The sequence below is a fragment of the Panthera leo genome, chromosome F2 (genome assembly GCF_018350215.1).
Source record: "Panthera leo isolate Ple1 chromosome F2, P.leo_Ple1_pat1.1, whole genome shotgun sequence".
Lineage (NCBI taxonomy): Eukaryota > Metazoa > Chordata > Mammalia > Carnivora > Felidae > Panthera > Panthera leo.
The window spans coordinates 69,360,204-69,385,320 of NC_056695.1; the positions used below are offsets into that span (position 1 = coordinate 69,360,204).

General features: G+C 41.0%; 1 long non-coding RNA gene across 3 annotated transcripts; it reads right to left on the reverse strand.

Moving 5' to 3' along the window:
* Positions 1-20,937, reverse strand: LOC122211167. 3 transcript variants are annotated; one of them, XR_006198534.1, is made up of 5 exons: positions 20,819-20,937; positions 20,601-20,736; positions 12,631-12,707; positions 10,921-11,030; positions 1-281 (listed from the first exon to the last, which is right to left on the reverse strand). It is a non-coding gene; the product is annotated as an uncharacterized LOC122211167 (long non-coding RNA). The 3 variants fall into 3 exon arrangements; XR_006198533.1 differs by having other exon boundaries at positions 12,420-12,707; XR_006198532.1 differs by lacking the exon at positions 12,631-12,707 and adding an exon at positions 16,626-16,717 and having other exon boundaries at positions 20,522-20,736.
* Positions 20,938-25,117: the final 4,180 nt, after the last annotated feature.

Sequence of the window (25,117 nt, forward strand, 5' to 3'; positions counted from 1 at the left end):
TCATCTTTTTCAATTTAATCCTGAAATGAGTAGGAAATAAACCACTGTGGGATTTGAGGTTTAGCTTAAGATATGGGTGTGGTCATTGTAATTGGGGCAAAGGAGCATGAAGTAACCCTGGAATCATTGTAGACGAGTTAATAGCATAGGGTAGAGAAAGTTGCAATTAGCAGGAAGGACTAATGTCCTTCAACCTTCATTAATAAACAGGAAGTGGGCATTTCACAGCAAATTCCAGAACTCTTCACTCTGATCAAAAGTCAGCTCAGTATGGGGGATTCCTATAGGAAAGAGTAAAATAAGGAATAAGTGTAAGTTTTGTTCTTTTGTTACTTTGCTATTGCAAGAAAAAGGAAAAGAGGAAGATAAAACATTGTAAGAAAACAAAATACACCCAACATTTTGGAGCAAGTTTTCAGGATCCATAGGAAATTGGAGTTTGGAACTTAGAGTTTGGAAAGTGGAGTTTGTTCAATAAAGATAAGCAATCTACTTTCTTTTATCTTACTTCTCAAAAAAAAAAAATGGAATTTTAGGCCCCAGAGAGGGAAATTTCAGCTGGAGCTGATGGTACTGAGTACAAATTATCCTCAAAGGAAAGTAAGTAGGAAGTTTTCTTAGAGGACAGGTTATTTCCAAAAAAGGAAAAAAAAAAAAAAAAAAAAAAAGGAAAAAGAAAAAGAAAGAAAAGAAAATGGATTGATTGCATTTGTTGATGTGTTTGATGCCAACACTGATATTGTCTTCACTCCTGGCCACAAAAACTTTCCTATCAATTCCTTTAGTGTCTTGGTTCTTACCTGCTGTGGTTGCAGAAAGTATAAATGTACCTTTAAAAGAGATTAGGGTGAGAAGTCCCTTCCACAGCTCCATGACCAGAAAGAAAAGACCGGATAGACAACAGCTACAAGGTTACTCATGGTGGACTCATGCCCAAATCTAACCAGCCTGCGCTCAATTCATTCCTGGTTCTGCATTTGAAGATGGAGCGTGTGGCCTGAATATCAACATGAACACCCAGGAAAGGGTAGCCTACGAGAGTCTAAGGAGTATTGATCAAGAGACCTCAGTTTCCTTCTCAACTGTACCACAAGTTGAAGTTAATATTGTCTCTGGGCTTCTATGTCATAATCTACAATGAAAAAAAACAAAACAAAACAGGGAAATTAGTCAGGATTTGGCAAACTACAACTTGCCAGCCAAATCTGGCCCACCAGCTATTTCTGTAAATAAAGTTTTATTAAAACACAACCATGCCTCTTCATTTACATATCAGCCATGGTTACTCCTCTGCTGCAGCGGCAGAATTGAGGATGTGCAACAGAGACTATATGGTTCAAAAATGAAAATATTTGCTTCTGGTCCTTTATAGACAAGGTTTGCTGAGCTAGTGCCAGAGAAAGCTAGGGTCTAAACTGATCCTCTAAAAGAGTGGGCATCAAAGTTTCCACCTGTGATTGCATATTGTGTAATGCATTCTTCCTAATCTAGAACACAACACATGAATCTACAGACAAAGCGATCTGTGTCAATTCTCAAATTCAAAATTCATTCACCTGAAAATACAGCAGTTGTTCATGCTTTTTATCATGTCAGGGTTTGTTATAAAGGGGGTGTAGTGGGGAAGAAAATTCCCTGAGTCTATTTTAAGTCTATTTCACTTTCATTATGAGACCACTGAGGCTTTTCCTGAGCAAGAGAGAGTGTGAAATAGAATAAGGCATCCACATCAATAGATTAAATTTATTGAAAGGATGAGTAATTGGAGTAATGTTACAGAATATCAAGCAGATTATTTAGATAGCACATGAGTTTCCAGTTTGATCGGGTCAATTTGCAGGCCATCAGAATGTACACAGAGAAATAGTGGGTTTGATCCAAAAGCCTTCTGCATTAAAATGTAGTAATTTGCTCTCTTTAGTTATTTAATCTCTTCCTCATGTTCAGAGGAAGAAAGGAAGCAGTGATGAGAGAGGGAAGTAATGAGATCATTCTGTAATTGCTTACTCAGATAGCAATAACAGAAACCTTTTCACACCTGCTTATATTCCAGATTGTATTTACAGCTTTTTCCTCCATACAAACTTCAAATCATGAATAGAGGGGTAAATCAGGAAAATCTTAGAGTGTGTGTAAGGAAGTGGTTGCCAAGTTAATCTGCGTATCAGAACCTCCAATGGAGCCGTGGCCCCAGATCTACTGAATCATGGTCTCTGGGGGGTAGGGACCAGGCAGTTATATCTTTAGCTGGGTGTTTAGGGGACTTGCTGTGCAGCCAGGTTTGGGAAGCTACTGTGAAGTCCCAGCCCTTCACTTTTCTGTACTGAGACTGAAATGACTTGTTGAAGATCACATCCCCCATCCATCCACCCCTTATCCCTGGTCCATCTCTCTCGGGAATTCCTAACACCGGGTACCCACACGGCCCTACAGGGATCATCTGTGATGTGACCTCTGACCAGCCACATGGACCTCCATGCTCTTCTTCAATCACGCCACACACACCCCTGCCTCGGGGACGTGGAACTTTTTGTCTCCACTTTCTGGAATGTTCCTCCCCAATAGCCACATAAATCACTTCCCCACATTATCCAAGTCTCTGTTCCAAAGTCACCTTAACAGCGAAGCCTTCTTCAGCTTTACTTTTATTTTCTTCCTGGCACTTAACATTTATCTGGCACTTTGTATATTTATGTGTTTGTTTATTGTCCGTTTCCCACTTGATTCAATTAAAAGCTCTGTGTCAAAACAGAAAAGTTGCATTTTTTTTCCACTGCTGTATGCCCACTGTCTCTATCTGGCACATCATAGATTCTCAATAAACATTTGCAAATGAATGAATGAATGGTTCTTCTAAATATAGTCACCTGGACTTCCAGTCAGGTATAATAATGGAAAGTGGAGGAGGGAAAGGGCTTTGAAATCAAACAGATTTGGTGTGAATCCTTCATGCATGCCTTTGAGTGCCTGAGTCTTGCTGAGTCCTAGTTTCCTGTGTGTAAAGTTGGGGGCTGACATCGGGGACCACTGTGAGAATTCATGAAGCAGGCCTAATAACAACTCCCTGGAGAGTAAGGCTACAGAGGGCTCCAGTTTAGATTGTCCCACCGGGAATTCCAAGGGGCTGAGTATTTGATTGGATTCCCCAACTGGGCTGCAGAGGAGCCAAAGGATGCTTTCCTTTCTTAATCCTGAAGGAGTGGGGGGTTGTGTAACTCTCAGTTGGTGCCCTTTTGAACCACATTTCATCCAGATGTTGTGAAACAGGGAGCAAGAGGGAGCTTCCTCTGGCCAACACGCGTCGGGCTGTGGGCTAAGCAGGACGTGCTGAGAGGACAAAGAGTGACTTGGAAGTTTGCATGGTCTCTTCCAAGCTTTTGCTCTCATGGGGCTGTCTGGGAATGGGCAAGTCAGCCCTGCGGAACTCCTAGGCCAAATCACCAACCGGTCCTCAGTGGCCATGGAGAAGGGCAATGTCTTGTGTCCAGGGTCTCTCGAGGTGAGATTTCAGGTTTATAGTGTCCAGAAGAGAGAAGGAGTAGAGAGAAGAGCACTGACAATCATGTTGAAAACCTATGTTCTGGATAACTGGCTAGTTACATTCACAGTCCAGCACAATTGTTTATAATTCTATTAATTTGTAAGTAGGAGTTTTGGCCTCATTTTCTAGATGAGGAAACAAGGCTTGGCAGAGTGTAGTTATTTACAGTATTATGTAGTTGTTCAGCACATGAGTTGCAAGCCTTGCCCTAAGACTTGATTCTTTTCTTTACAGAGTCTGTAACCTTAGGAGCCATACCTTAACTTGTGTAATATGTGTTCTAGTTTGTAAAATAATAATGATAATAATAATCATAATATCTACTCATGGAACTGTTATTGAGATAAAATATATTGTTAAGAGTAAAACACTCATCACAGTGCCTTGCCCATAGTATGTGCTCAGCAAATGCCTGCCAATATTATTAATATTAGCCTAAGTAACCCCATCAGGGGCAGAGCTAAGATTCTGACATCAGTTGATCTAAGATGCTTCTCTACTATAGCATCATATTGGTTCCAGTGATTAGGACCAAAGTCTGAACCTTATAGCCCAAATTCACACTGTTGAAGAGCTTGAGCTGCATGGCTTCTATAGCTCCTTTCCAAACATAAGATTCAGTAATTCCAGTGGAAGAGTTGAGCATTGCATTCTGAGAGTTCTCAAGAAAAGGAAGTCTGGAATCTTCCCTGGAATCCAATCCTCTTACGGCACCTCCCTTCTCTTCAGGATGCCGAGGACCTCTGGCCTCCATGGACTTCATCCTTCTGTACAATTGGTTCCCCTCACAATTAGTTCCTGGCACGGTTATCAAAGTGAGCTCTCTCCAAGGACATGGAACAGGATGAAAAACAAATCTTATATTGTAAACTCAAAGTGCAATCAGGACAGGCCCAGCAAAGGAGGAAGCTTACGCTGTGGGAATTGGGGGTCAACAATGAAAGACAGCCTGCTCCCTGCCTCCCCCAGGTGATCTGTGGGACGGGACATATGCCTGCTCATGCCCAAAATATGTCCATGGCAGAGCAATGCTTAAGGAACAGAATCTCTGAAGATTTCATCTAACCTTAGAATCCTTTTTCTGTCTTGTTCCAAATCATAGCAGGGAAGAAGACTGGCTCCTCATATCCAGAAAGTATCAGGTTTATCCCTTAAAATCCTTAGGGCAAGTGTGGTTTGCCTTCATCTCCTGACAGCATGGACAAGGAGAGGGAGCCAAAAGACACAACATTTCTCTTCCAATGAAAACTCAGCTTCAAAGAAGAAAGTGACCGCTGTTGAGGAGGTGAAGTCACAGCCTTGGCAAACCTTTGAAGCTGGAGGAGAAGATGTAAATTAAGTGCAGACAAGCAGGGTATAAAAATAAAATCCTTGAAGGATAAGCAAAACTCATCTGCAATTGGTGTGAATGTAAAGGAAGTTGGCCAAGGCAATGAGGAGATAAACAGGATTGCATGATGTAATCACACTAGGAAAAGGCAAATTAGATGAGAAATACAAGGAAAATACATGGAAGCTGCAAACTGTCTTTTATCGGAGAACTTGTAAGAATCAAACTGGAAGCAATGTCAATTTTCTCGATATTCAATTCATTATAAACCTGCCTGGGGGACAGGGAACATGATTTTGTTTTCTGTTTCTGCAATAGTGTTACTCTAGTATATGACAGGGCCATGGGGCTCTGTAATCTTTGTGTAAGGCTACATGCCAAGTGTCATTACGGAGTTCCTGGTTGTTGTTGTTTTTTCTCATGTCTCCTATTAGCTATGTATTCATTTATATATTCATTCAATAAGCTGATTCTGTGCCTGCAATGTACAAGCACTCATCTACATAAGGAGTAAACAAATATGAGCATGACATTGTCCATACTCTTAAAGGCTCATAGATCCATAGAAAGACACATTTAAGTCAACAATTAGAAGTCAGTGTAAGGGGAATACTTTCGCACTGCTGGTGGGAATGCAAACTGGTGCAGCCACTCTGGAAAACAGTATGAAGGTTTCTCAAAAGGTTAAAATAGAACTATCCAAGCCCCAGCAATCACACTACTAGGTATTTATCCAAAAGATACAAAAATGCTGATTTGAAGGGATACATGCACCCCAATGTTTATAGAAGTGCTATCAATAATAGACGAATTATGGAAAGACCCAAATGTCCACTGACTGATGAATGGATAAAAAAGATGTGATACACACACACACACACACACACTGGAATATTACTCGATGATTAAAAAGAATGAAATCTTGCCATTTAGAACAACATGGCTGGAACTAGAGTGTATTACACTAAGCGACAAGTCAGTCAGAGAATGGCAAATATCATATGATTTCACTCATATGTGGAATTTAAGAAACAAAACCGATAAATATAGTGGAAGGGAAGGAAAAATCAAATAAAAATAGGGAGGAAAATCATAAGAGACTCTTAAATACAGAGGATAAACAGGGGGATTGGTGGAGGGGAGGTGGGTGGGGGGAGGGGCGAGATGGGGGATGGGCATTAAGGAGGGCATGTGTTGGAATGAGCCCTGGGAGTTATATGTAAGTGATGAAGCACTGGGTCCTACTCCTGAAACCGTTACTACACTGTATGTTAATTAACCTGAATCTAATTAAATACAAATGTTTAAAAAGTCAGTGTAGCTGGTTTCTGATAGAAAGAAGCAAATGGGAGGCACCTGGGTGGCTCAGTCACGTAAGTGTCCGGCTATTGGTTTCGGCTAGGGTCATGATCTCACGGTTCGTAGGGTCGAGCCCCACATCAGCCTCCACATTGGCAGCACTGAGCCTGCTTGGGATTCTCTCTCCCTGCCCCATCCCCACTCCCACTTTCTCCCTCTCTCTCCAAGTAAATAGGTAAATGTTAAAAAAAGAAAAAAGAAAGATGCAAATGGTTTCAGAGAGACAGGGTGTAGTAGGTCATGGCACCCCCGAATTCACAGAAACCTAGAACCTCACTGTGTAATCTTATTTGGAACTAAATTCTTGGCAGATGTAATTTGTTAAGTTTTGATGAGGTCATACTGGGTTAGGGTGGGCACTAAACTCAATAACTAGCACCTTTATAAGAAGAGTAGAGCCCACAAAGACACACAGAGAAAAGGCTATGTGACTACGGATTTGGAGGTTGGAGTGATACGCTCACAAGAATTGGTTAAGCCACCAGAAATGAGGAAGAGTCATGTTCTTCAGGGCCATTAGAGGGAGAATGGTCTAAGGACACCTTAATTTCAGATATCTAGTCTCCAAAATTTTGATAGAAAAAAAATCTATTGTTTTAAAGTAATTGGTTTGCGGCATTTTGTTATGGCATCCCTAAGAAACTAATATATAGGGGAAAGACATCAAAGCCATAGTGGTGATAATTAAAGGCAATTGGTGTTTTTGGTGACATCATATAGTTTTTAAAGTAGCTTTTGCTCTGGGAAACTACCTTCTTTGCTCTTGGATATATGAACCCATATCCAGGCTGGACCTTTCAGATACTCCCTTCTTGCAGTTTGGGTCTTTATGCTGACAGAAGCTTCCAGAAGAAACCGTCAGCGTTTGCTTCCTTCATTCCAGGACCTGCCTGGATTCTTGCGCTTCCTGAAGCCTAATTCTTTGGCATTTCCTTCCTCATTTGCTTTAGTTAACCAAAAGTAGTTATTGTTGCTTGCAACCAAGAACTCCGATAGAGGGCCCACGATTTTCCGTCTATTCTTTTACAGAGAACATGATAATCTTCTCTGTTTAACTTCATCATTTTTTTTCTCTTTTCTTTCTTTGTTCTTCTACTAAAAAGTTTGGGTTGTTTTTTGGCTGCCTTTGGTCATGATGGAAGATTCTGTGGTGCTCTATCCCTGGCTAAAAGAATACCTTAATTCACGTCAGTCTCTCCATTTGAAATCTCCTCTCCTTTAAACAACCTCACATATCAAAAAAGAGCTATTTTATCAGACCTAAGATATGTGTTGAAGAATAAATAGAAGAAATAAGAGTCATGGGAGTTTAGCTACACTGGGCTTTCAATGAGGCCCCACCAATGTATGTGGCCTACATGCGGACCAACCACTGAAGCTTCCTAAACCACAGGTTTCCATAGTCAAATCTATCCCTGGATCATTATTGAAGCAAGGAGACATTATATGTAAAGCCCTCAGCCCAGTGCCTGGCATGTAGAAGTGCTAATGTCTTTCTCTTTTGCTTCTTTCTTCCAATCCTCACCCTTCAAAAGCCCTTCTCAGAGCCTATCCTTCTTCCTTTTCACTGGACCTATAGCTACAGAGTTGAGAATAACAAATAGATAAATGACAGATGTCTCTTCAGGCCCCCCCCACCTTTGGCTTGCTAAGGTCTCCTGACTGGATGGCACTGAACTCGAAGAACCCTTCCCCCAACCTCATGCATACAAGAAAAGAGATCATTTTTACTCAGTGAATTGTTTGACTGAATTGTCCATTCTCAAAGCATGTTTTGCATTTTGAGTTTAAGTGCATGTGTTTCTTCCTCTAAGGTGTATGAATTTATTTACAGGGGGAAAAAATACCTCAATGATTAAACGTGCATCCTTATCTTTCCAAATATGCCTAAACATTTTACTTGAACCTGCAAGAAATTCTTGGATATATTTTCATTTGGGAGACTGGAGGATTCATTTCAATAGCCTTCCAACTGCTTAATCTTGTGAAGCAATTGATATTGTTACCCCTCCAAACATCTCTCTTAATTGCACAGGAGAGAAACTGACTCGTCATGCACACAATTTGATGTTTCGTTGACATCTTTCTTTCCAAACAAGCAGAACAGAGTTATCAACACTTGGTTGGACCAAGCTATTAAAACATCTACCTGGATACTTTTTTCCAGTGTTTCTTACCGGATAAAGAGTTTACCTCATCACTATCTTTGGCAAATTTCTAGAATTTTGCTAGAAACTGACTAGGTTAGGAGCTTGTTTTTGGTGTTCTTCTCTCAAAGCTCCAATCACGCCCTATACTATCTCTAGGGGAGCTATTATCATGTTGTCCCATGACAAGGATTACCATATAAAATTTCATTATTCAATCCAGGACACTCTTTAAAAAAAATTTTTTTTAATGTTTTTATTTATTTTTGAGAGAGAGAGAGAGAGAGAGAGAGAGAGAGAATGGGGGAGGGGCAGAGAAAGAGGAAGACACAGAATCCTAAGCAGCCTCCAGGCTCCCAGCCATCAGCACAGAGCCTGACGCAGGGCTCGAACCCACGAACCGTGAGATCATGACCTGAGCTGAAGTCGGACGCTTAACCGAGTGAGCCACCCAGGCGCCCCCAAACCAGGACACTGTTGATAGTGTGAGGGAGCATAGTTAATAATTAAGCAAGGATAAATGAAATTAACAAGACTATTCTAAGGAGAGCCAGGTCACTTTAATTCTAACTATCAACTTACTTGTCTGTTTCCTCCTCTAGACATCCAGCTCCCTGCCATGTATAATTTGTTCTCTGCTCTAACCTTAGCACCTACCATAGCCCCTGACACAGGAAAGGCTCTCCACTTCCGTCGTGGTCTTGTGTCATGGCAAGGGCATAAATAAAGTGATCTCCTTCAATCCTATAACCCTTTAGTTATAACTAATTTTTAGTATATATTAGTATTACCTAGTATAGCGATTGTCCAACCCTCCTCTCTTTTGCCTGGTTACTGCTTGTCTATTGAGACACCTGAACTCAATTGCATTAGAGGGCATTTGTGTTCCTATAGCTTGCTGTATTGATACCTTTGCATTGACTATGCTCTATTATGGTTGCTGGTTATAAGATGTTGGCCCTTGAAGCTATGAGTTGTCTGGATTCTCTTTTATCACTACACTAGCATTTAGCACAGAGCCTGTCACAGAGTAAAGAAATAACACATGCTGGTTGAATGAATTGATGGATAGATTCGTGAGTGGAAAAATGAAATAACCAGATTGAGAATGAGAAAATCCCATATGCCAACTTGCCTTTTGGTTTCCTTGATATTAATTATCTAGATACTTGGCAAAATAGAAATAGCTAGCATCAGGGACCCACAGATTAATATCAACTTAGAGGTAATTCTAGACATTAGTAAGATAGAAAAGTATTCTAGTATATTATAAAAGACAAAATCTGACACTAGGGTCACCAATGGCATGATGTATTTAAAAGTGAGCATAAGGCTAGTGTTCATGTAAAAATCATTCTATGATATTTGTTGCTGGTTAACACTTTTATTCAGTCTCATGGGAGAACAAAGAGAGTGATTAAGAGCCAAGAAAATACAATTCATGAGAAAAGGTTAGAGGAATTGGAATTATTTAGCCCAGAGAAAAAAGTACATGTAGTCATTCAGTGAAACCTCATTATCCAATATCAATTTATTCAAACGAGGGCATAACTTAAACTGACAGCTATATTTCCAATGAACAAATGACCTGCTTTTCTTTAAAAAAGGGAAAAATGATAATCAGAAACCATTTAACTCAAATATCATTTTTTTTTCTTTCTGACCTCTTCTATTTTAGATTATCAAAGATTTATTTCATATGAAAACTTCGGGTCACATTCTGCATGGCACTAGAGATAGCATTTTAGCATATATGACTAAAGGGGATTATGTCCCACTCATTGCCGGTCCTTAATTTCCTAGTCTTTAAAATGAGGGTGTTTGTTCATTCAATATATGTTTATAGGGGACCTATTGCATACTAGGCTCTGTGCTAAGTACTAGGACTACAGAAGTTATAACAGGCAGACTATTTGCATTATTGCAAGAGATTTCCATTTAAATCCCTCCCCTACCATGCTTAAAGATGTCTGCCAATCCATTAGAAAGTCATATCCCTAGGTTAAGACACCTCCAGAGTGCACACATTCAGGTGTTGGGAAAAGGGAGGCAGAAATTTAAGCTATTATCTATTATCTATCTAAATATTATCTATTTCTTTTCCTCTAGTTACTTTTCAGATGGGCACCTGTCCAAAAAGAATGGACTCCTGAATAAATGAGTTTTGAAAGATTAAAAAAGGAAGGATATTTTAAAAATTGAGGACAAGAAAATCTTAGAACTTGGAAGAACCTAATGGGTAGCTGAGAAATATGAAGTTCATAAAGATCAAGTGGCATGCTTACGTTAACCTGGCAAATTAGTAGTAAAATGAAGACTACAATTAAAGTCTCCCAGTTATCTTGGAGCTCTGCTATCTAGTGCTCTCTCCCTCATCCCTACTAGTAATCGCATTCAGTTACTAATAACAACTACGGTTGCTAATAACAGAGTCCAATATAATGGCACAAACACATAAAGGCTTATCCACTCACATAACATCCAGAGATAGACAGACCATGGCTGCTCTCAGGGACCCAGACTCCTTCTGTTATGACACTTACCCTTTCTGGTATGTAGCTACATCCTTCATGGTCACAATATCGCTGCTAGGGCTCCGGCTATCACATAGTCTTTAATTAGGTACGTTGCTGCCTGGCAGATACTCAATTTTCTATAACAAGGTGGAAGAAAATGAATATTGGGTAGGAAATGCGTAATCTATACTACATGATTGTTAGGAGACAATTTCCCATGGGTCTCTTGTGTTTTTACGCATGTTGCAAGCAGAGACACTCCCTCCCTTGTTCAAGGATGTTTGTTTAGCCAACAACTTAGGAAACTATAGATAGTGTCTTCCTCCAGAGCAGAATGTAGGTTTGTTTACTGTCCACTATGATAGAGTTAAAGTCTCTCTGTAGAGCACAGGTTAGGTGTGCTTACTGCCCATTATAAATGATTCTAATTCCCTAAACTCAGTATTCCTCCCCTGTCACACTGCCCTGTATGTGCGGGCATCACATGGCTCTGTTGGTGGCACCCTTTGGGAATTAAGACTCAGGGAAGTGGCTTAAGAAAATATTACTCGAATTACTCTAGTTACTATTATTGCTATAAGTAGTTAACTGTCCTCTGTCTCTGACCCAGGAGTCGCCCGTCTTCTGCCCGCATCCATGAAACTGTGGCAGGCTAACTTGTTAGTTTGCAAGTACTGTAAAATCTCAGGCCCTTCACTCTTCTTGATAATCACCCATAACTTGCTTTGTATGATATATTATCTAAGGGGCCTAACTCCAAGAAGTCTCAAAGAGAGCAGGTGATCAATACATACTTAAATAAAGGAATGAATAAGTGAGAGAAAGCCCCCAAAGGACATTTTAATATATCAGGTCATTTGATCTAAAGGTCCTGGTATTACCACTTAGAAGCCTTATGACCTTCAGCAAAGTCACTTACCCTCCCTTTCCTCAGCTTCATAAACCCGTGGTCTGCATTTACTCCCAACACTTGCTCAACCTTCATTTACTCCCTAACCCACTACTGCTTTTTGGCTCTGGGCCTCATCGCTTCACAAAACTTCTCTTCCAGGGGCTCTATAACCTACTAACTGCTCTAGCCAGCTGACCCTTTTCACTCCTTATCTTATTCCCTGCTGCTCCGATGACATTTAACTCCTTCAAATTCTTTCTTCCCTTGTCTTTAGTGAAAGCTTTCTCTCCAGGTTTCCCTCAAACCTCTGGGAAGCTATTTCTCTGTCTCCTCGTCCTTTCTTCACCCTGAAATATCTGCATGCCGTAAGTTTCTATCCTATAGCTAGCTTTCTTTCACTCTGTAGAACGAAGTCTCTCCCCGCCCGCCACCTGTTTTTGTTTTTGTTTTTGTTTTTTATAAAAACCATCTCTAATCACCACTTGAGTGCTGAAAACTTTCCAATCTCTATGTCTAGATTGCTCTCCTAAGCACTAGTTTGCTTAAGCACTGTATTTTTAACTCCCCATTCACTCTCTCTCCCTGGATGTCCTATGAGAACTTCAAATGAAAACACATTCAAAGACAAACTTACTTATTTTCCCCCTTTGTCAAACCTGGTGGACCTGAAATCCCTCTCTTGCTTAAAGGTATCAACATCCGTGATATTTTTTCATGTCAGAATCCTTAGCAACTCTTTGGTCAACATTCCTATCCTTCTCATGATTTTCTCATGAATGACTCTCAGAACCCTTGTCTTCCTTTTCCACAGCATCGACATTAATTTGGGCCCTCATTATCTCTACCTTTGGCTCAACCTTCAAGCTGCGTCTCCAGAATCTTCCCCGTGGATCTTAATTCCCAACTACCCATTGGAACGAACCTACAGAACAAAAAAATCTCATTATGCTGCCGCCCTGATTAAAATTCTTTGTTGGCTTTACTTGGTCGGAACAAGAAAAGTACAAACGGTTTAGATGAGGTACAAGTCCTCTGCACTGTGTCTGTGGCTTGCCTCTCCAGCTTCGTGTCCCATTCCTTTTCATCCCACAGAGTTTGCCTCAGACATAAGGAAATTGTGGACCACTCACAATTTCCAGCATGTGCCCTGCTAACTCAGATCTGCATCTCCAGAGACTGATTGTTCTTCCTATTATTCAACCGTCCTCCAAACCCACAGAATCTTGTGTTCTCCAAAACCTAACTCAACTTGCTCTAGCTCTGGGAGGTTTACCCGGAACTGTCAGACCTTTACTTTGGAAGTGGTTAGTCACTCCATGCCTTGTGCTTCTTTGTTACCTTGAGGAATCTTCTAGCATTTATCATGTCACACTGTTCCTACCTGTTTACAGTCCTGAGTCTACCAATAAAACATTTCTTATTTATCTTTATATGTGCAACATAGAGCACAGATCCAGGCACACAAAAGAGATTCAATGAAGGTATTTTAGGTGGTAATAAAGCTGGAGAGTTTGAGTCAGATCAACAAAAATCAGTTACTCAAGTAGAATAAAGGAAGACAGGACAAAATTTACCTTCTTCAGAGTTTGCCTCAAATAAACCCTGGAATGTTCTTGGGCAATATTCACCCTCCTGGGCCCCAAAATAAGAAATCAAGTTCACCAAGGAGGAATGAGTTGGGAATTGTACATGCAAGCAGAGGGTCCACCTCCCAGTCAGTCCCAAGATAAGTCAATAGGGGAAAGGGCAGCCACGGGGCAATGGTTTGTCTTGAACAGCACACATAAAGAACAGTTTGTGCACATTGGGAAACTTCCCAGCTCGGAAGCACAATCTGGCTTAGACGAGGCTGCATGTGAAGAGTAGGAGAGAGAGGATGAGGGCCCAGAAGGCTAGGACGGAGGTTCCATTCCAAAACCTGCTCCTTGGGTCCTCGGACAGCTCCCACACCCCTCTGAGCCTCAGCTTCCCCATATGTAAAATGGGAATGACTATTATACCGAGTGCATGCGTTTGTTAAGAGGATTGAAAAAGAAAGTAAGACATGGAATGCTTTCAAAGTGCCCAGAACAGGGTGAGTGTTAATTACCATTGATGGTAAAGGCAGAATTAATAACCAGCCTTCTCTAAGCATCACGTCCTTCACTTATAAAATGGAGTTTCTCTCCCTGCGTTGTGTGAAGATTAAATAAGCAGCACATGTAAAAGCACTTCCTAAATTTAAAGCATCATTCAATTGAGAAAGTATTATTGATGCTATTATCATAAGAAATTAAGGGTCGAAAGCTAGCCAAGAGAGGCCAAAGTACTCGTGTGGGTTTAGCTCAGAAGAAAAGAGTGGTATCTTTGTGTAGGAGCAGCCTGAAAACAAAATACACACTGGAGAAGTAAGTACTATTGTTATTTATTTAGTATATTCTAAGGAGCCTTTGTACTTTTTATTAATGTGTTTACTGATTTCTCCCAACAATACATTTTTCAGTTGGTATTACGGTCCTTGTTTTAGACTAACTGGTAGACAGAATATTACATGTGACTTACCAAATGTTCAAGGGGGACTCAACCTTGTTCCAATTATTCTGTAAGAGTTATTCTCCAGTTATTTCTGCTAAAACTGTGACTACAATTGCTGTTTACGTGGTTCGAGTACCTCTCTCCTCTTACAAAATGCAGGAGGATTCCTTTAATTGCAAGAGTTAATTTTAAGTGGCCACAATTTTAAATGACCATTATACACCATGTGTAATGAAAATCCTAAGCAGTCACAGTAATATTAAATAATTACTGTAGTATTAATTGCCAAAAAAAAATTACATAGAGAACGACTCACGTGTGTGATGTGCTATAGCTCTGCTGATAGTTTCAGGCCCTCTCTCATTGGGATCAGTGCCCCCCCTAGCTAAATATGACTAAGGGAAGTGTCCCCATCTTTACTCCATTTCAACCCCTCTGCTCCTTCCTTACGCACATCCTGTAACGTCCACTCCTATCTTTCAGGCTGCACAAAATTTGTATTTTGGATTGCCTACACACACATGGCTGCATCCTGTATTAGCATTTTGACACTAACTACAACGAGCCCAGTCTTTCTGTGGCCACTTTCTCGAGAGTTTACACCGTAGGTGCGGTCTTCACCAAGTTGACTGCAAATACCCACCTGCCTCCTGATATTTCTGCTTGCATGTTCCACAGGCAACTTAAATTTCACAAGTCTGAATGTCAGCTCATTTTCTTCTTCCCAATGCAGATTCTCTGACTATGTCTTATAACAGCAGATAAAAATCTCATACCCTGGGTAGCACAGACTCCAAATATAGACTGTTTAACTTCTGGCTCCAGTAGTAACTTGCTCTGTCACTTGTGATAAACTATTAACCCTTCTGTGCCTCACTTTCCTCATCTCACATTTATGAGTTAACTCATAGAGTTTTTACAAGGATCAAATAACTTAACATGTAAAACACTTATAACAGTCCTTGGTTCATGGCAATTGCTCTATATACAAGTAGCAACTTAACATGTGAAATTACCATGGAAGTCCTCCCTACTTGGCCATACCCAGTCCATCACTTGCTAACTCAGTCTCACAACTATATCCATGTCAGCTACCTTTCATTAGCTTTGTTTAAGTCCCATCATCTTTCATCTGAGCCAGTATAACAGGCTCTTAATGGTCCAACCCATTTGTTCATCCATCAGGCAATGAATATATATGTGGTCCTTGTTTTGGAGCTGTCATTGTGCTAGAGAGTGGGAAGAATAATGGATCAGATAGGCATAACCTCCTCCTTCTGGTTTTGCCTTCTATAAACCAGAGCAATCCGACAATTTGTTGTTGTGCTTTGGTCCCCCACCACCCGTCTTCCTGTCAAAGTCAAAACTTCCAACATGCCATCATCTGTCCCTATTTACCATCCTATTCTGTCTACTCCTCATTCCTTGCTTGAACTTCAGCTGTAAGCACTGAACTCTATTTCTTACATAAGATGTCATGTTCCTTCTTTCCTCTGGACCCTTGCACCTGCCATTCCCTCTGACCCCTCCGACTTCACCCTGTTCATAGCTTTCCCATAGCTAATTCCTACGGGCTGTTCCATGTCCAGGAGGAAGTTTTCCCTGATCCCCAGATCTGTATTCCCATAGCACATAAAACTGACTCCTATCATGACACAAATTAAGTGGCTTATAAATTCTGGTTTGCTCATCTTCTGTGAACATTTTGGGTATATCTGTTAAGGAAACCTAACTGATTTGACAAATAAACTGAAACTTCAGTGGCTTATAGTCTTACTTATAATGAAAGTGTATTTTCTGCTGATGTTAGCAGGTAGATGCAGGTGTTAGTTGTCAGCAGTTAGCTTTCCACATGTGATTCAGGGAATCATGGTCCCCAAGTCCTCCAGGGGAGTGTGTTCAACCAGCAAATGAGAGAGAGTGGAGAAGACACTATGCTCCGTAGGCAGTTGGCCCTAGAAGTCATACTCATCCCTTCCATTCATTCTATTGGCAAGAATTCATTCTGAGACTGAGGAAAGGCTCTGCCAGGACAGCCCCTATCCACCAACAACCCCCATCTCCAGAAGGGAAGCGTATATTTCTGATGGACAGCCAGGCATCTCTGCTAAAGTTGGTAAGTTCCACAAATCCAGAATTATGCCTTGTTTATGTTATTGTTTATTTTCTCTGCCTAAAATAGTGCATAACACAGAGGGGGCTCTCAATAAATGTGTGTGAAATGAAGCAATATTTTACTTCTCTGGCTCTGTCTTGCCCTATTCCTAATTAGATGGGTACGTGGAGATTGCCTAGACCCCAAAGAAATTTTATAGTGAGATGTTACCTTTTTAAACCATATAACAGCATCTTCCAAGTCCCATGACATGTCAGTTTCCCTCTGCCTCCCTGCGATAAGCATTTGTGGATCACTCCAGGCTATAACAAAAGAGGGGCCATCATGTTCCCTCTGGTTGGTGGTTTAGAGGATGCTTCTTCCCTGGGAAAAATACTGGATTTTCTATTTCCTGAGAGTCACCACCAAAGATCTTTCCCACAGACTGCAGGTTTCTGGAGTGGAGGGAAGGGGTACCTCACCGATTAGTATTTCATTGCAATTCTAGGAGGACTACATTAGAACTTGAAGGGAGCTCAAAGGGATACTCAAAGACCCTCTGGTCTATGGATGGCAAATCCTTTTCATATTATAATACCAACCTCTTAATACACCCACAATAACTATCACTGATCGTCCACACTCCCCTACCAAGCCTGTCTGTGGCTTCAGAATGTTTGGTTCCACTCTACCTTCTTTTCTTGAAGGTTAAAGAAATTGAAGGGAAAAGAGGTGAAGGGACTTTATAAAGATCACATAGAGGAAGTTGGTAGGAGAGCTAAAACCAAAATTTAAGGATTTAAAAAAGCACAAGGTCAGTGCTTTTTTAAAAATTCTTACCACTTAGAAACAGAACATCTAAAGCAAAAGGAGCCACTCTGGAAGCCTTGAAGTGGGTTGGGTGAATGGATGTGGCCAAGTGCCTGAAGACAAATTTTGTGTCTCATAATTTGACCAAGGGCATGCTCTGGGATTTAAGAAGGTCTTGAATTTTGGATTTACAACATGCTCATTCATTTCCCCATGGCACCAGATTGCCATGGAATGTGGTTGAGATCCTGAGCCCCAGAAACAGGCAGGTAGGTATTTCAGAGTCTAATCAGACATTGAGTGTCTGGGTGACCTTGGCAGGTTGGCACCCTGTCCCAAGCCTCAGTTGTTTTCTCTGCATGATAGAGAATAGAGCCTTTGAGGTAAGATTAGACAACTCATGTAAAGTGTCAAACTCAGTACACGGTGGGTGGGGTGTTATAGCTATTGCCTTTATGCCCCACCTGGGGTATCTACACATTGTCAGAAAAAAAAAAAAAGTTGTATTAGCAGCTTAAGATGATGAGAAGAGTACCTCTAGGGTCTCCAGCAACTTAACTCTAATCCTGCCTATTCTGCTGTCAATTGTTTTGATCTTGCCGAGTCACTTTGCTCTCTGGTCCTGAGTTTTCTCACCTATCAAGTGGAAAGATTGGAGAAAATTCTCAAAGTTCTCTTTCATCTCTGAACTCCTATGATTCTATGTCCTCTCGCTATCAGAGCCCCCCAGAATTACGTTCCTTGAGCAGTTCTCCTCCGTTGAGAAAACATTATGAGGGCTACTGCCCAGGTTTATTTTGGGTGCATGGCCAGTCACCCTTGCACTTGGCATTTGAGATGAATCTCCATGGGCAAAGTGTGCTCCAAGTATGACTTCAGCTTGCTGGCCCAACAAAGCCGCTGGATACTGCCAACAGGAATGGAGAACTGTTCCAGCCATGAGACAACTGTTTTGTTATAATTCATGGACTTAGGGATGAGGGGCGTGTCCCTGGGACGTATCCTTGTGCCCACCCCAGGGAGGTCATCCTAGGTAAAGGCACTCTAAAGAGAAACATTGTGAGAAATACGTGGCAGAACCGTAGTCTCCAACTCCAGGCAAATCACCACCACAAACAGGGTGAAGAAGTAGCAAAGTACCGTTAGATGTGTAATGGAAGGTAAATACTTTTGTCATTCCTTTCTGGATCACAAATCACTCTGTGCCAAGAATGGTTCCTGGGTGCTGAACATACAGGCATGACAAAGATACAAAAATGGAGTCCCTGTTTTTAAGATCACAGTTCACTAGGGCAGGTATACCAGTAACTAAGAGGATCTTATTACTACAATACACAGTCACCTGCAGATCAAAATTATAATTTTAGCAAAAAGAATTGGTGCCTACTTCAGATTATAGATGGGAACAATAAATTGTCCAGAATCGGTAAGCAGGGCCTCCCTTAGAGGAACAAAATTCAGGGGTACCTGGGCAGATCAGTGGGTTAAGCATCTGACTTCAGCTCAGGTCATGATCTCACGGTCCATGAGTTCGAGCCCCACATCGGGCTCTATGCTGACAGCTCAGAGCCTGGAGCCTGCTTCGGATTCTGTGTCTCTCTCTATCTCTGCCCCTCCCTGGCTCGTACTCTGTGTGTCTCTCTCTCAAAAATAAATGTAAAAAAAATTTCTTTTTAATTTTTTAAACATAAAAAAAGAAGAACAAAATTCAAATCACATTCACCTTGCCAGTGGCAACTTCCCCTCAAAGACAGATACAGGAGCCTAAGGTCTGGCTGTATTGAAAGAAAAGAGAGATAAGACCTAGAAGAGGGAGAATCACCAAGGGATAAGGAATTGTGTTGTTTCTGATTTGGTGGTGTGGAAGTTGCTAGAAACACTCCTTACTCAGGTGCCGAGATTAGTCTATGCTCTTAGCTGTGTGTGAAAACTGACAGACCTAACTGCTAGAGCTGTATTACTTTTAGCTCTAACCTAGTGGGTATTTCCCTCCTAGACTGTAGCTCCTTGGGGTTTTCTGGATCTACTTTTTTTTTATTTCTGGACCTACCTATGCACTGTGCATAGCTGTAAAAGCCAGGGAAGCTTCTTATCTCATCTTAAGTCACCTAAGCCATGCTGGAGTAATAATAAACACTAATATCTCAGGGACTTAACACAAGTTTCTCACCCACATCACAGCCCAATGGGCGTTGGGTTCCTCTCCATCATCCTGAAATTCTGCTCCTGGAACTCATGTCCTTCTACATTGCCTTGGAAAGGAAGAGAGAGCTGGAGGGTCAAGGTTTTAGAGGCCCTACCTGGAGTGGCTTACGTCACTTCCATGTACATTTATTGCCCAAAACTCAATCATATGACCCCATATACAGTGGAGGTTGGAACTTGTCTTCTGACATTCCCAAGAGGAGAAAACGGTGTGGGGGAACACATGGCATCTGTTCTCGCTATACTCCTCTGTCATATATGCTTCCCCCAAACGTTTCTCTAATCGTTTGTTACAATGTCCCAAGCCCTCTATGTTTTCTGCAGATGAGACTTGAATATGTGTGCTTCTGTTCTGATTTGAAATAGTCCATCATTACTACAGTCTCCTTGGGTATTGTTCTGCCACTTCTCCAGCCTCCACTGCCTTATGTCGCTGTTCAGCCAGAGCTTCTCTATAGGACACCAAGTTGTTATAATGTCTGTGGTGGCCATTGGAGCTGTGGTCTTCCCTGCAACTAGATTTTTGACATAAGCTTCCAAGGCCAACTCCTGTTTATCCACCAGCATCTCTATGCCATAGAGAGCACATTGAAGTAAGACCAAACCAGTAAGACCCACCTTCTACCTCAAGGCACTTAGGGTCACCTGGAGACCCCAAAGTTCACAGCAAGGAAAGCAAGGGAAACTTGGGCAGGTCTGTACTGCTGATTATCCAGCTATTATACAGGTGAAGGGTATAGGAGGCCTCCAATTTTATACATTATTGATATAGAAAGGTGTGCATTCATTGTACCACAGTCTTTACAGGGAAAAACTCCAGCTATAGTAATAGGAGCCCATTAGATGATACTGTAATGTAGGAAGGAGATGTTTTCATGAAGGCAACAATATATGAAGTTGAAATTTTAATAAAGAGTAAGATTTTGCCAAGTTGCTTCAGGAAAAGGGGAAGGGAGAAAGTATAGTCCAGGGAAAGGAATAGCTTTTATCATGGAATTATGAAAACACAGATTCCTTACCCCTCAGGAATAATCTGAGGGTCAAAAGCTAAACTGTTTACCCCAACAGAATTTGATGACCTTCACAGTGGCTTATTGGAACTTCAGACTCACCAGTTCTTGAGGCACCCTTGCAAAGTGGCCATCAGTGGTCTGAAGGAAAAGGCAGAGCAGAGGAGGTGGGGATACTGACCATAAGCTGATTTGACCTCCAAAAGGTCTGACGGTGGTCTTGTGTTGAGTCACTAGAACAAGCTTGTGCTAGAGCATCCGTGAAGAGCCATAAGGAGAGCTGTTCCTCTCTCGGTGGGACAAGGTGGACAGAGAGTCTTCTCCAATCATAGAAGAAAGAAAAGACTTTTGGGCAGTGATTCAGAACAATCATAAAGAGGAAGAAGAAGAAAATGATACCTGTTCTTCACATGCCTTTCAGAATGGGATTTTTGTTGACTCTTCTTTCAAGTAACATGAAGCAAGGGCACCATCTTTCACTGAACACAGCACTTCATGGGTTGACCCTCGCAACAACTCTCAAAGTAGGCACCAAGCTCTCTATCCTATTGATAAGGTAACTGGGACTCTGAACGCATAAAGTACTTGTCCATGATCTCACAGTTTTTCTGAGGTAAGCCAGGATCACACCCGTGATGCCTTGAGTCCAAAGCCCAGGCTGTGTTCACTAAGTGGCCAGAATGAGCTACTGTACATTCTGAGAGCCTGACAACGACCGAGAATGAAAATGGATCTCCTTGGCAGGTTTTCTGTTGCCTTAAAAGGAAGATATGGGAGAAGGATAGTTAAGGTATCAGAGAGTTAATCTAAAGTCAGGGTTTCCTTCCCTGTCAGGAAGGGACCAGGGAGCATCCTTCAGCTTTTTCTCTAGAACATATTCTAATGAACTTTCTTTCTACTTGGCTTCTAGTCTTATTTTAATTTCTGGGTGCAGTGGCTTTTCATTCTGAGCACATGGCATCATTCCAGCCTTCAGGTCACCCATTTGCCCCAGCAGAGTGTCTTGATAGCTTAAACATTCAATGTGGCAGAGGAAAGGTTAGCACCAATTTCCTTTGATACCAGAAGAATTTGCTTCCCAGATACTGAACAGGAAAGTTCATCGCATTCATATGGCAGCTTACTTGTTCCTCTTGCAAAATGGAACAAGACATAGTATTTAGTTACCAGCTGATTTCTTCTGTAAATGCATGAACACTTTGTGAATTTGACTAAACTAACATTTATTGTGAGTCCACTGTGCAATAACCATTGTGCAATATGAGGAAATACAAAAATTAATAAAACAAAGTCTTTGCACTCAAAGCTGCACAGTTTGGTTGGGTAAAGTCTGTAAGTAAGTGAATAGCAGTGAGTTCGCTTTACAGGTCATTGGGGGACTATCAGTAAGTCCTAAATTGGCTGATCGCTAAAGTAATGGAGTCTTTTTTAGGTATAGCTATTTCGTACCCATCGGGTGTGACTTTGGTGGCTACAGAGAGACGTGCCTTGTGTTAGTTTTGCTACTGCCATTGCTCTTTTCTGAGAACAGAATGGCACATAACCATCGATAATGCCAGAATTTGTTGGGTACTTGTTACAAACCAGGTGTTAGAACTGTGTCTAATAGCGAGTGAACACTCATTTGATGCCATTATTATTATAGAACTTTAGTTATTACCCCAATTTTCTGGTAAAGAAACTGAGCCCAGAGTGTTAATTGATTTGCCTGAATCACACAAGGAGATCTGTGAATCCATCTGATTATTCCTAAGCTTGTTTTTAAGCTTTATTAAGGCTGATCCAGGGATAGTTTAGCACCCGCTTAAGTACGATATTTCTGAGCTCTGTAGCAAAATCCCTGTGTTTTCAACAAAGTCTCTATACTCCGGCTGACATGAACTCCACCAATTCCTCAGCTCTACGTGAGCTCTGGCAGTTTTTCAACTTAGGGTTGCCTGATAATTCTTCTTTCCACAAGTTGCTCTTTGCTCAACCTCATGGAGTTTCATCCCCTGCATATAGAAATTCCTATTCACGGTGTCAAAGAGGACTCTGTGCAGATTTCTGAAGCACTTAGTCTTCTCCAGTACTTTCCCCCAGCAAATCCCAGCTACCTTTACTTCTTCCCCAAATGATCTCTTCCTTGTAACTCAGGAGACTTCCAGGCTGTTTCAGAGCCTGCCTCTTGCCCACAGTTCATACATCATCTTTAAAAGGGGAAAAGCCAGGAAGATTTTAGAGCTAACCTCATTTGTGTCCCCTATTTGGGGGATCACAGTCCTACACTGCCTATTGTCCAGCATTTGAAAATTGTTTTTCAAATATTTCATACATTTTTTTAGTGGTTTGTGATAGAAAGGTAAGCCTGAAGAGTTACTTCCTCATGGCTGACAGCAGATGGTCTCCTGTCACACAAAAATATTCCTGGTGTACTGAATGGGAAAAAAAAAGTACATTTTAATGAAACATGCACAACTAGTCCCATTATGGAAAAATATAAATATATATTAAGAAAAGATCTGAAAATATATACATGAAATGTTAATAGCAGTTTCTAGACGGGTAAGAGTGTAGACATTTTACTTTTCCTTCTTTTGGTCTCTGATCATAAACATACATCTCTGAAGTAACATAAAAAGCAGAGCTTTAGGGAAAATTAAATGATAAAATATACAGCGCTCAAAAGAAAAATTATAACTAATATATGCCATCTATATTCATCATTAGAGTTGAGTGGTGGCAATCAGAGTCAAGGATATCCTACTAGAAAACTTAATGGCACTATTTATTCATCCAAGAATTAGTTACTACTCTTTAATTTCATTCAAATTTGTCTTTTTCTCAGCCTTAAAAATTTTGACCAAAGTCATCCTTAATTATTCAACAACAGCTTCCTAAAATTTCTATGATGGCTTCTCCTTACCGAGTTTCTGTGGAAAGTTGCTCTTGACACGTTAGTCCCTTCAAGCTAAAAAATGTTTTCAGTTGTGTCAGTCATTTGTTTAAAATTTGCTCTTACTTTTTCTCTCCCACTCTGTCCTGTTCTACCCTGAGAAGAAAGGAAGTTGAAATTTGCCAATATCCATCAGGTCCTTTTGTCTTCCATATACTTTGTCTTATTTGATCCTCAGAATACCCTACAAAGCATTTCTAAGTTCGTTCTTTTTCTTTCTTTCTTTCTTTCTTTCTTTCTTTCTTTCATGTTTCTTTTTGAGAGACAGAGAAAGACAGCACACGAGTGGGGGAGGGGCAAAGAGAGAGAGATACACACACAGAATCTGAAGCAAACTGTCAACACAGAGCCTGATGCAGAACTCAAACTCACCGACCGTGAGATCATAACCTGAGCCGAAGTCAAATGCTTTAACCGACTGAGCCCCCCAGGCACCCCTCTAATTTCTATGTGATAGATATGGAAACTAAAGATCTCAAGAGGCTAAAGGACCCTCCCCAAACTGTACAACTAGTAAGCAATGGAGCCAGGACTAATCTCTGGACTCCAGATGTACTTTTCAATTTACTGAGAGACTACTATATAAGAATTACATAGAATTTTACCTTCCCCAGTCCCTACACCTGTTTCTGCCAGGGTTTTATAATATGCTAGCCAGTTCATTCACACACAAAAAGATGTGGCTGCATCCTCTTCAAATCAAGTGTCTGGGTACAACACTGTGTAGCATACATACCAAGATAGAGTGATTATCTTGGTCCCTGAACAAGTCTTATATTCAGATTTGTGATGTCATGTTTATTTGGGCCATTATCTCCCCTCTGCTTCTATACAATTTGGCTCATTAATGTGTATCATCTTTTCTTGGAAAACATTTACTTAGTAAATGATATGCTTGGGATCCTGGTTATACAGTGGTAATACTCAATTTCTACCCTCAAGGTGCTCAGAATCTGATGTGAAGACACGCATAGCATGGAATAAATGATGTTAGAAGTAGGCACGGAGTGTCACGGGTGCACAGAGAAAGGACCCCTTATTTAATCTGGAAAGGAGATCAGAAATGCTTTTCGAAGAAGATCATGACAGAGTCAAATCTTGAGAGATAAGTAAGGCTAGGTCAGTGGCTGGATAGGGACGAGGATTATTGGGAATATCATGCAAAAATGCTTGTAAGCATGAAAAACATGATGTATTTGAAAACTCATAAGCATGTAAATCTGGTTGAAGAAAAAGTTATGGTAGAATGGTGAGGAGGGTGGAAAATTTGGCACAATTTAGACTTTAGACAAGATAGTGTGCCTTAGTGGAAAGTTTAGACCTTAAAGACTGAGTCCTTGAAGACTTTTAGGAAACAAATGATGTGATCAGATTTCCTCTTAGCAAAATTCTTTCAGATCTTGAATGGAAAAACGATTCACAGATACCAGGGGTTAGGACTTCAACATTTCGTTTGGGGGAGGGGGGCACAATTCAACCCACAATAGAAGAAAAAAACTTGTGAACAATGTAGGATTTGATTGAAAGGGCTAGAATATAAGCACTGAATAATATCTTTTGGATTCAACAACAAGGAAGTCATTAGTCCTTAAGAAAATCAACTTCAGTGACACATGTTACCAGAGTGGCACCAAGAACACTATGGCACCATGCCTCATTCACGGAGCTCTGTCTAATGAAGAAGTCAAGCAAAGATTCAGAGGAAGGCAACCCTTGGAAGGTCACAGAAAGCCTTCTGGAATTAATGACAATTGAACTAGGCT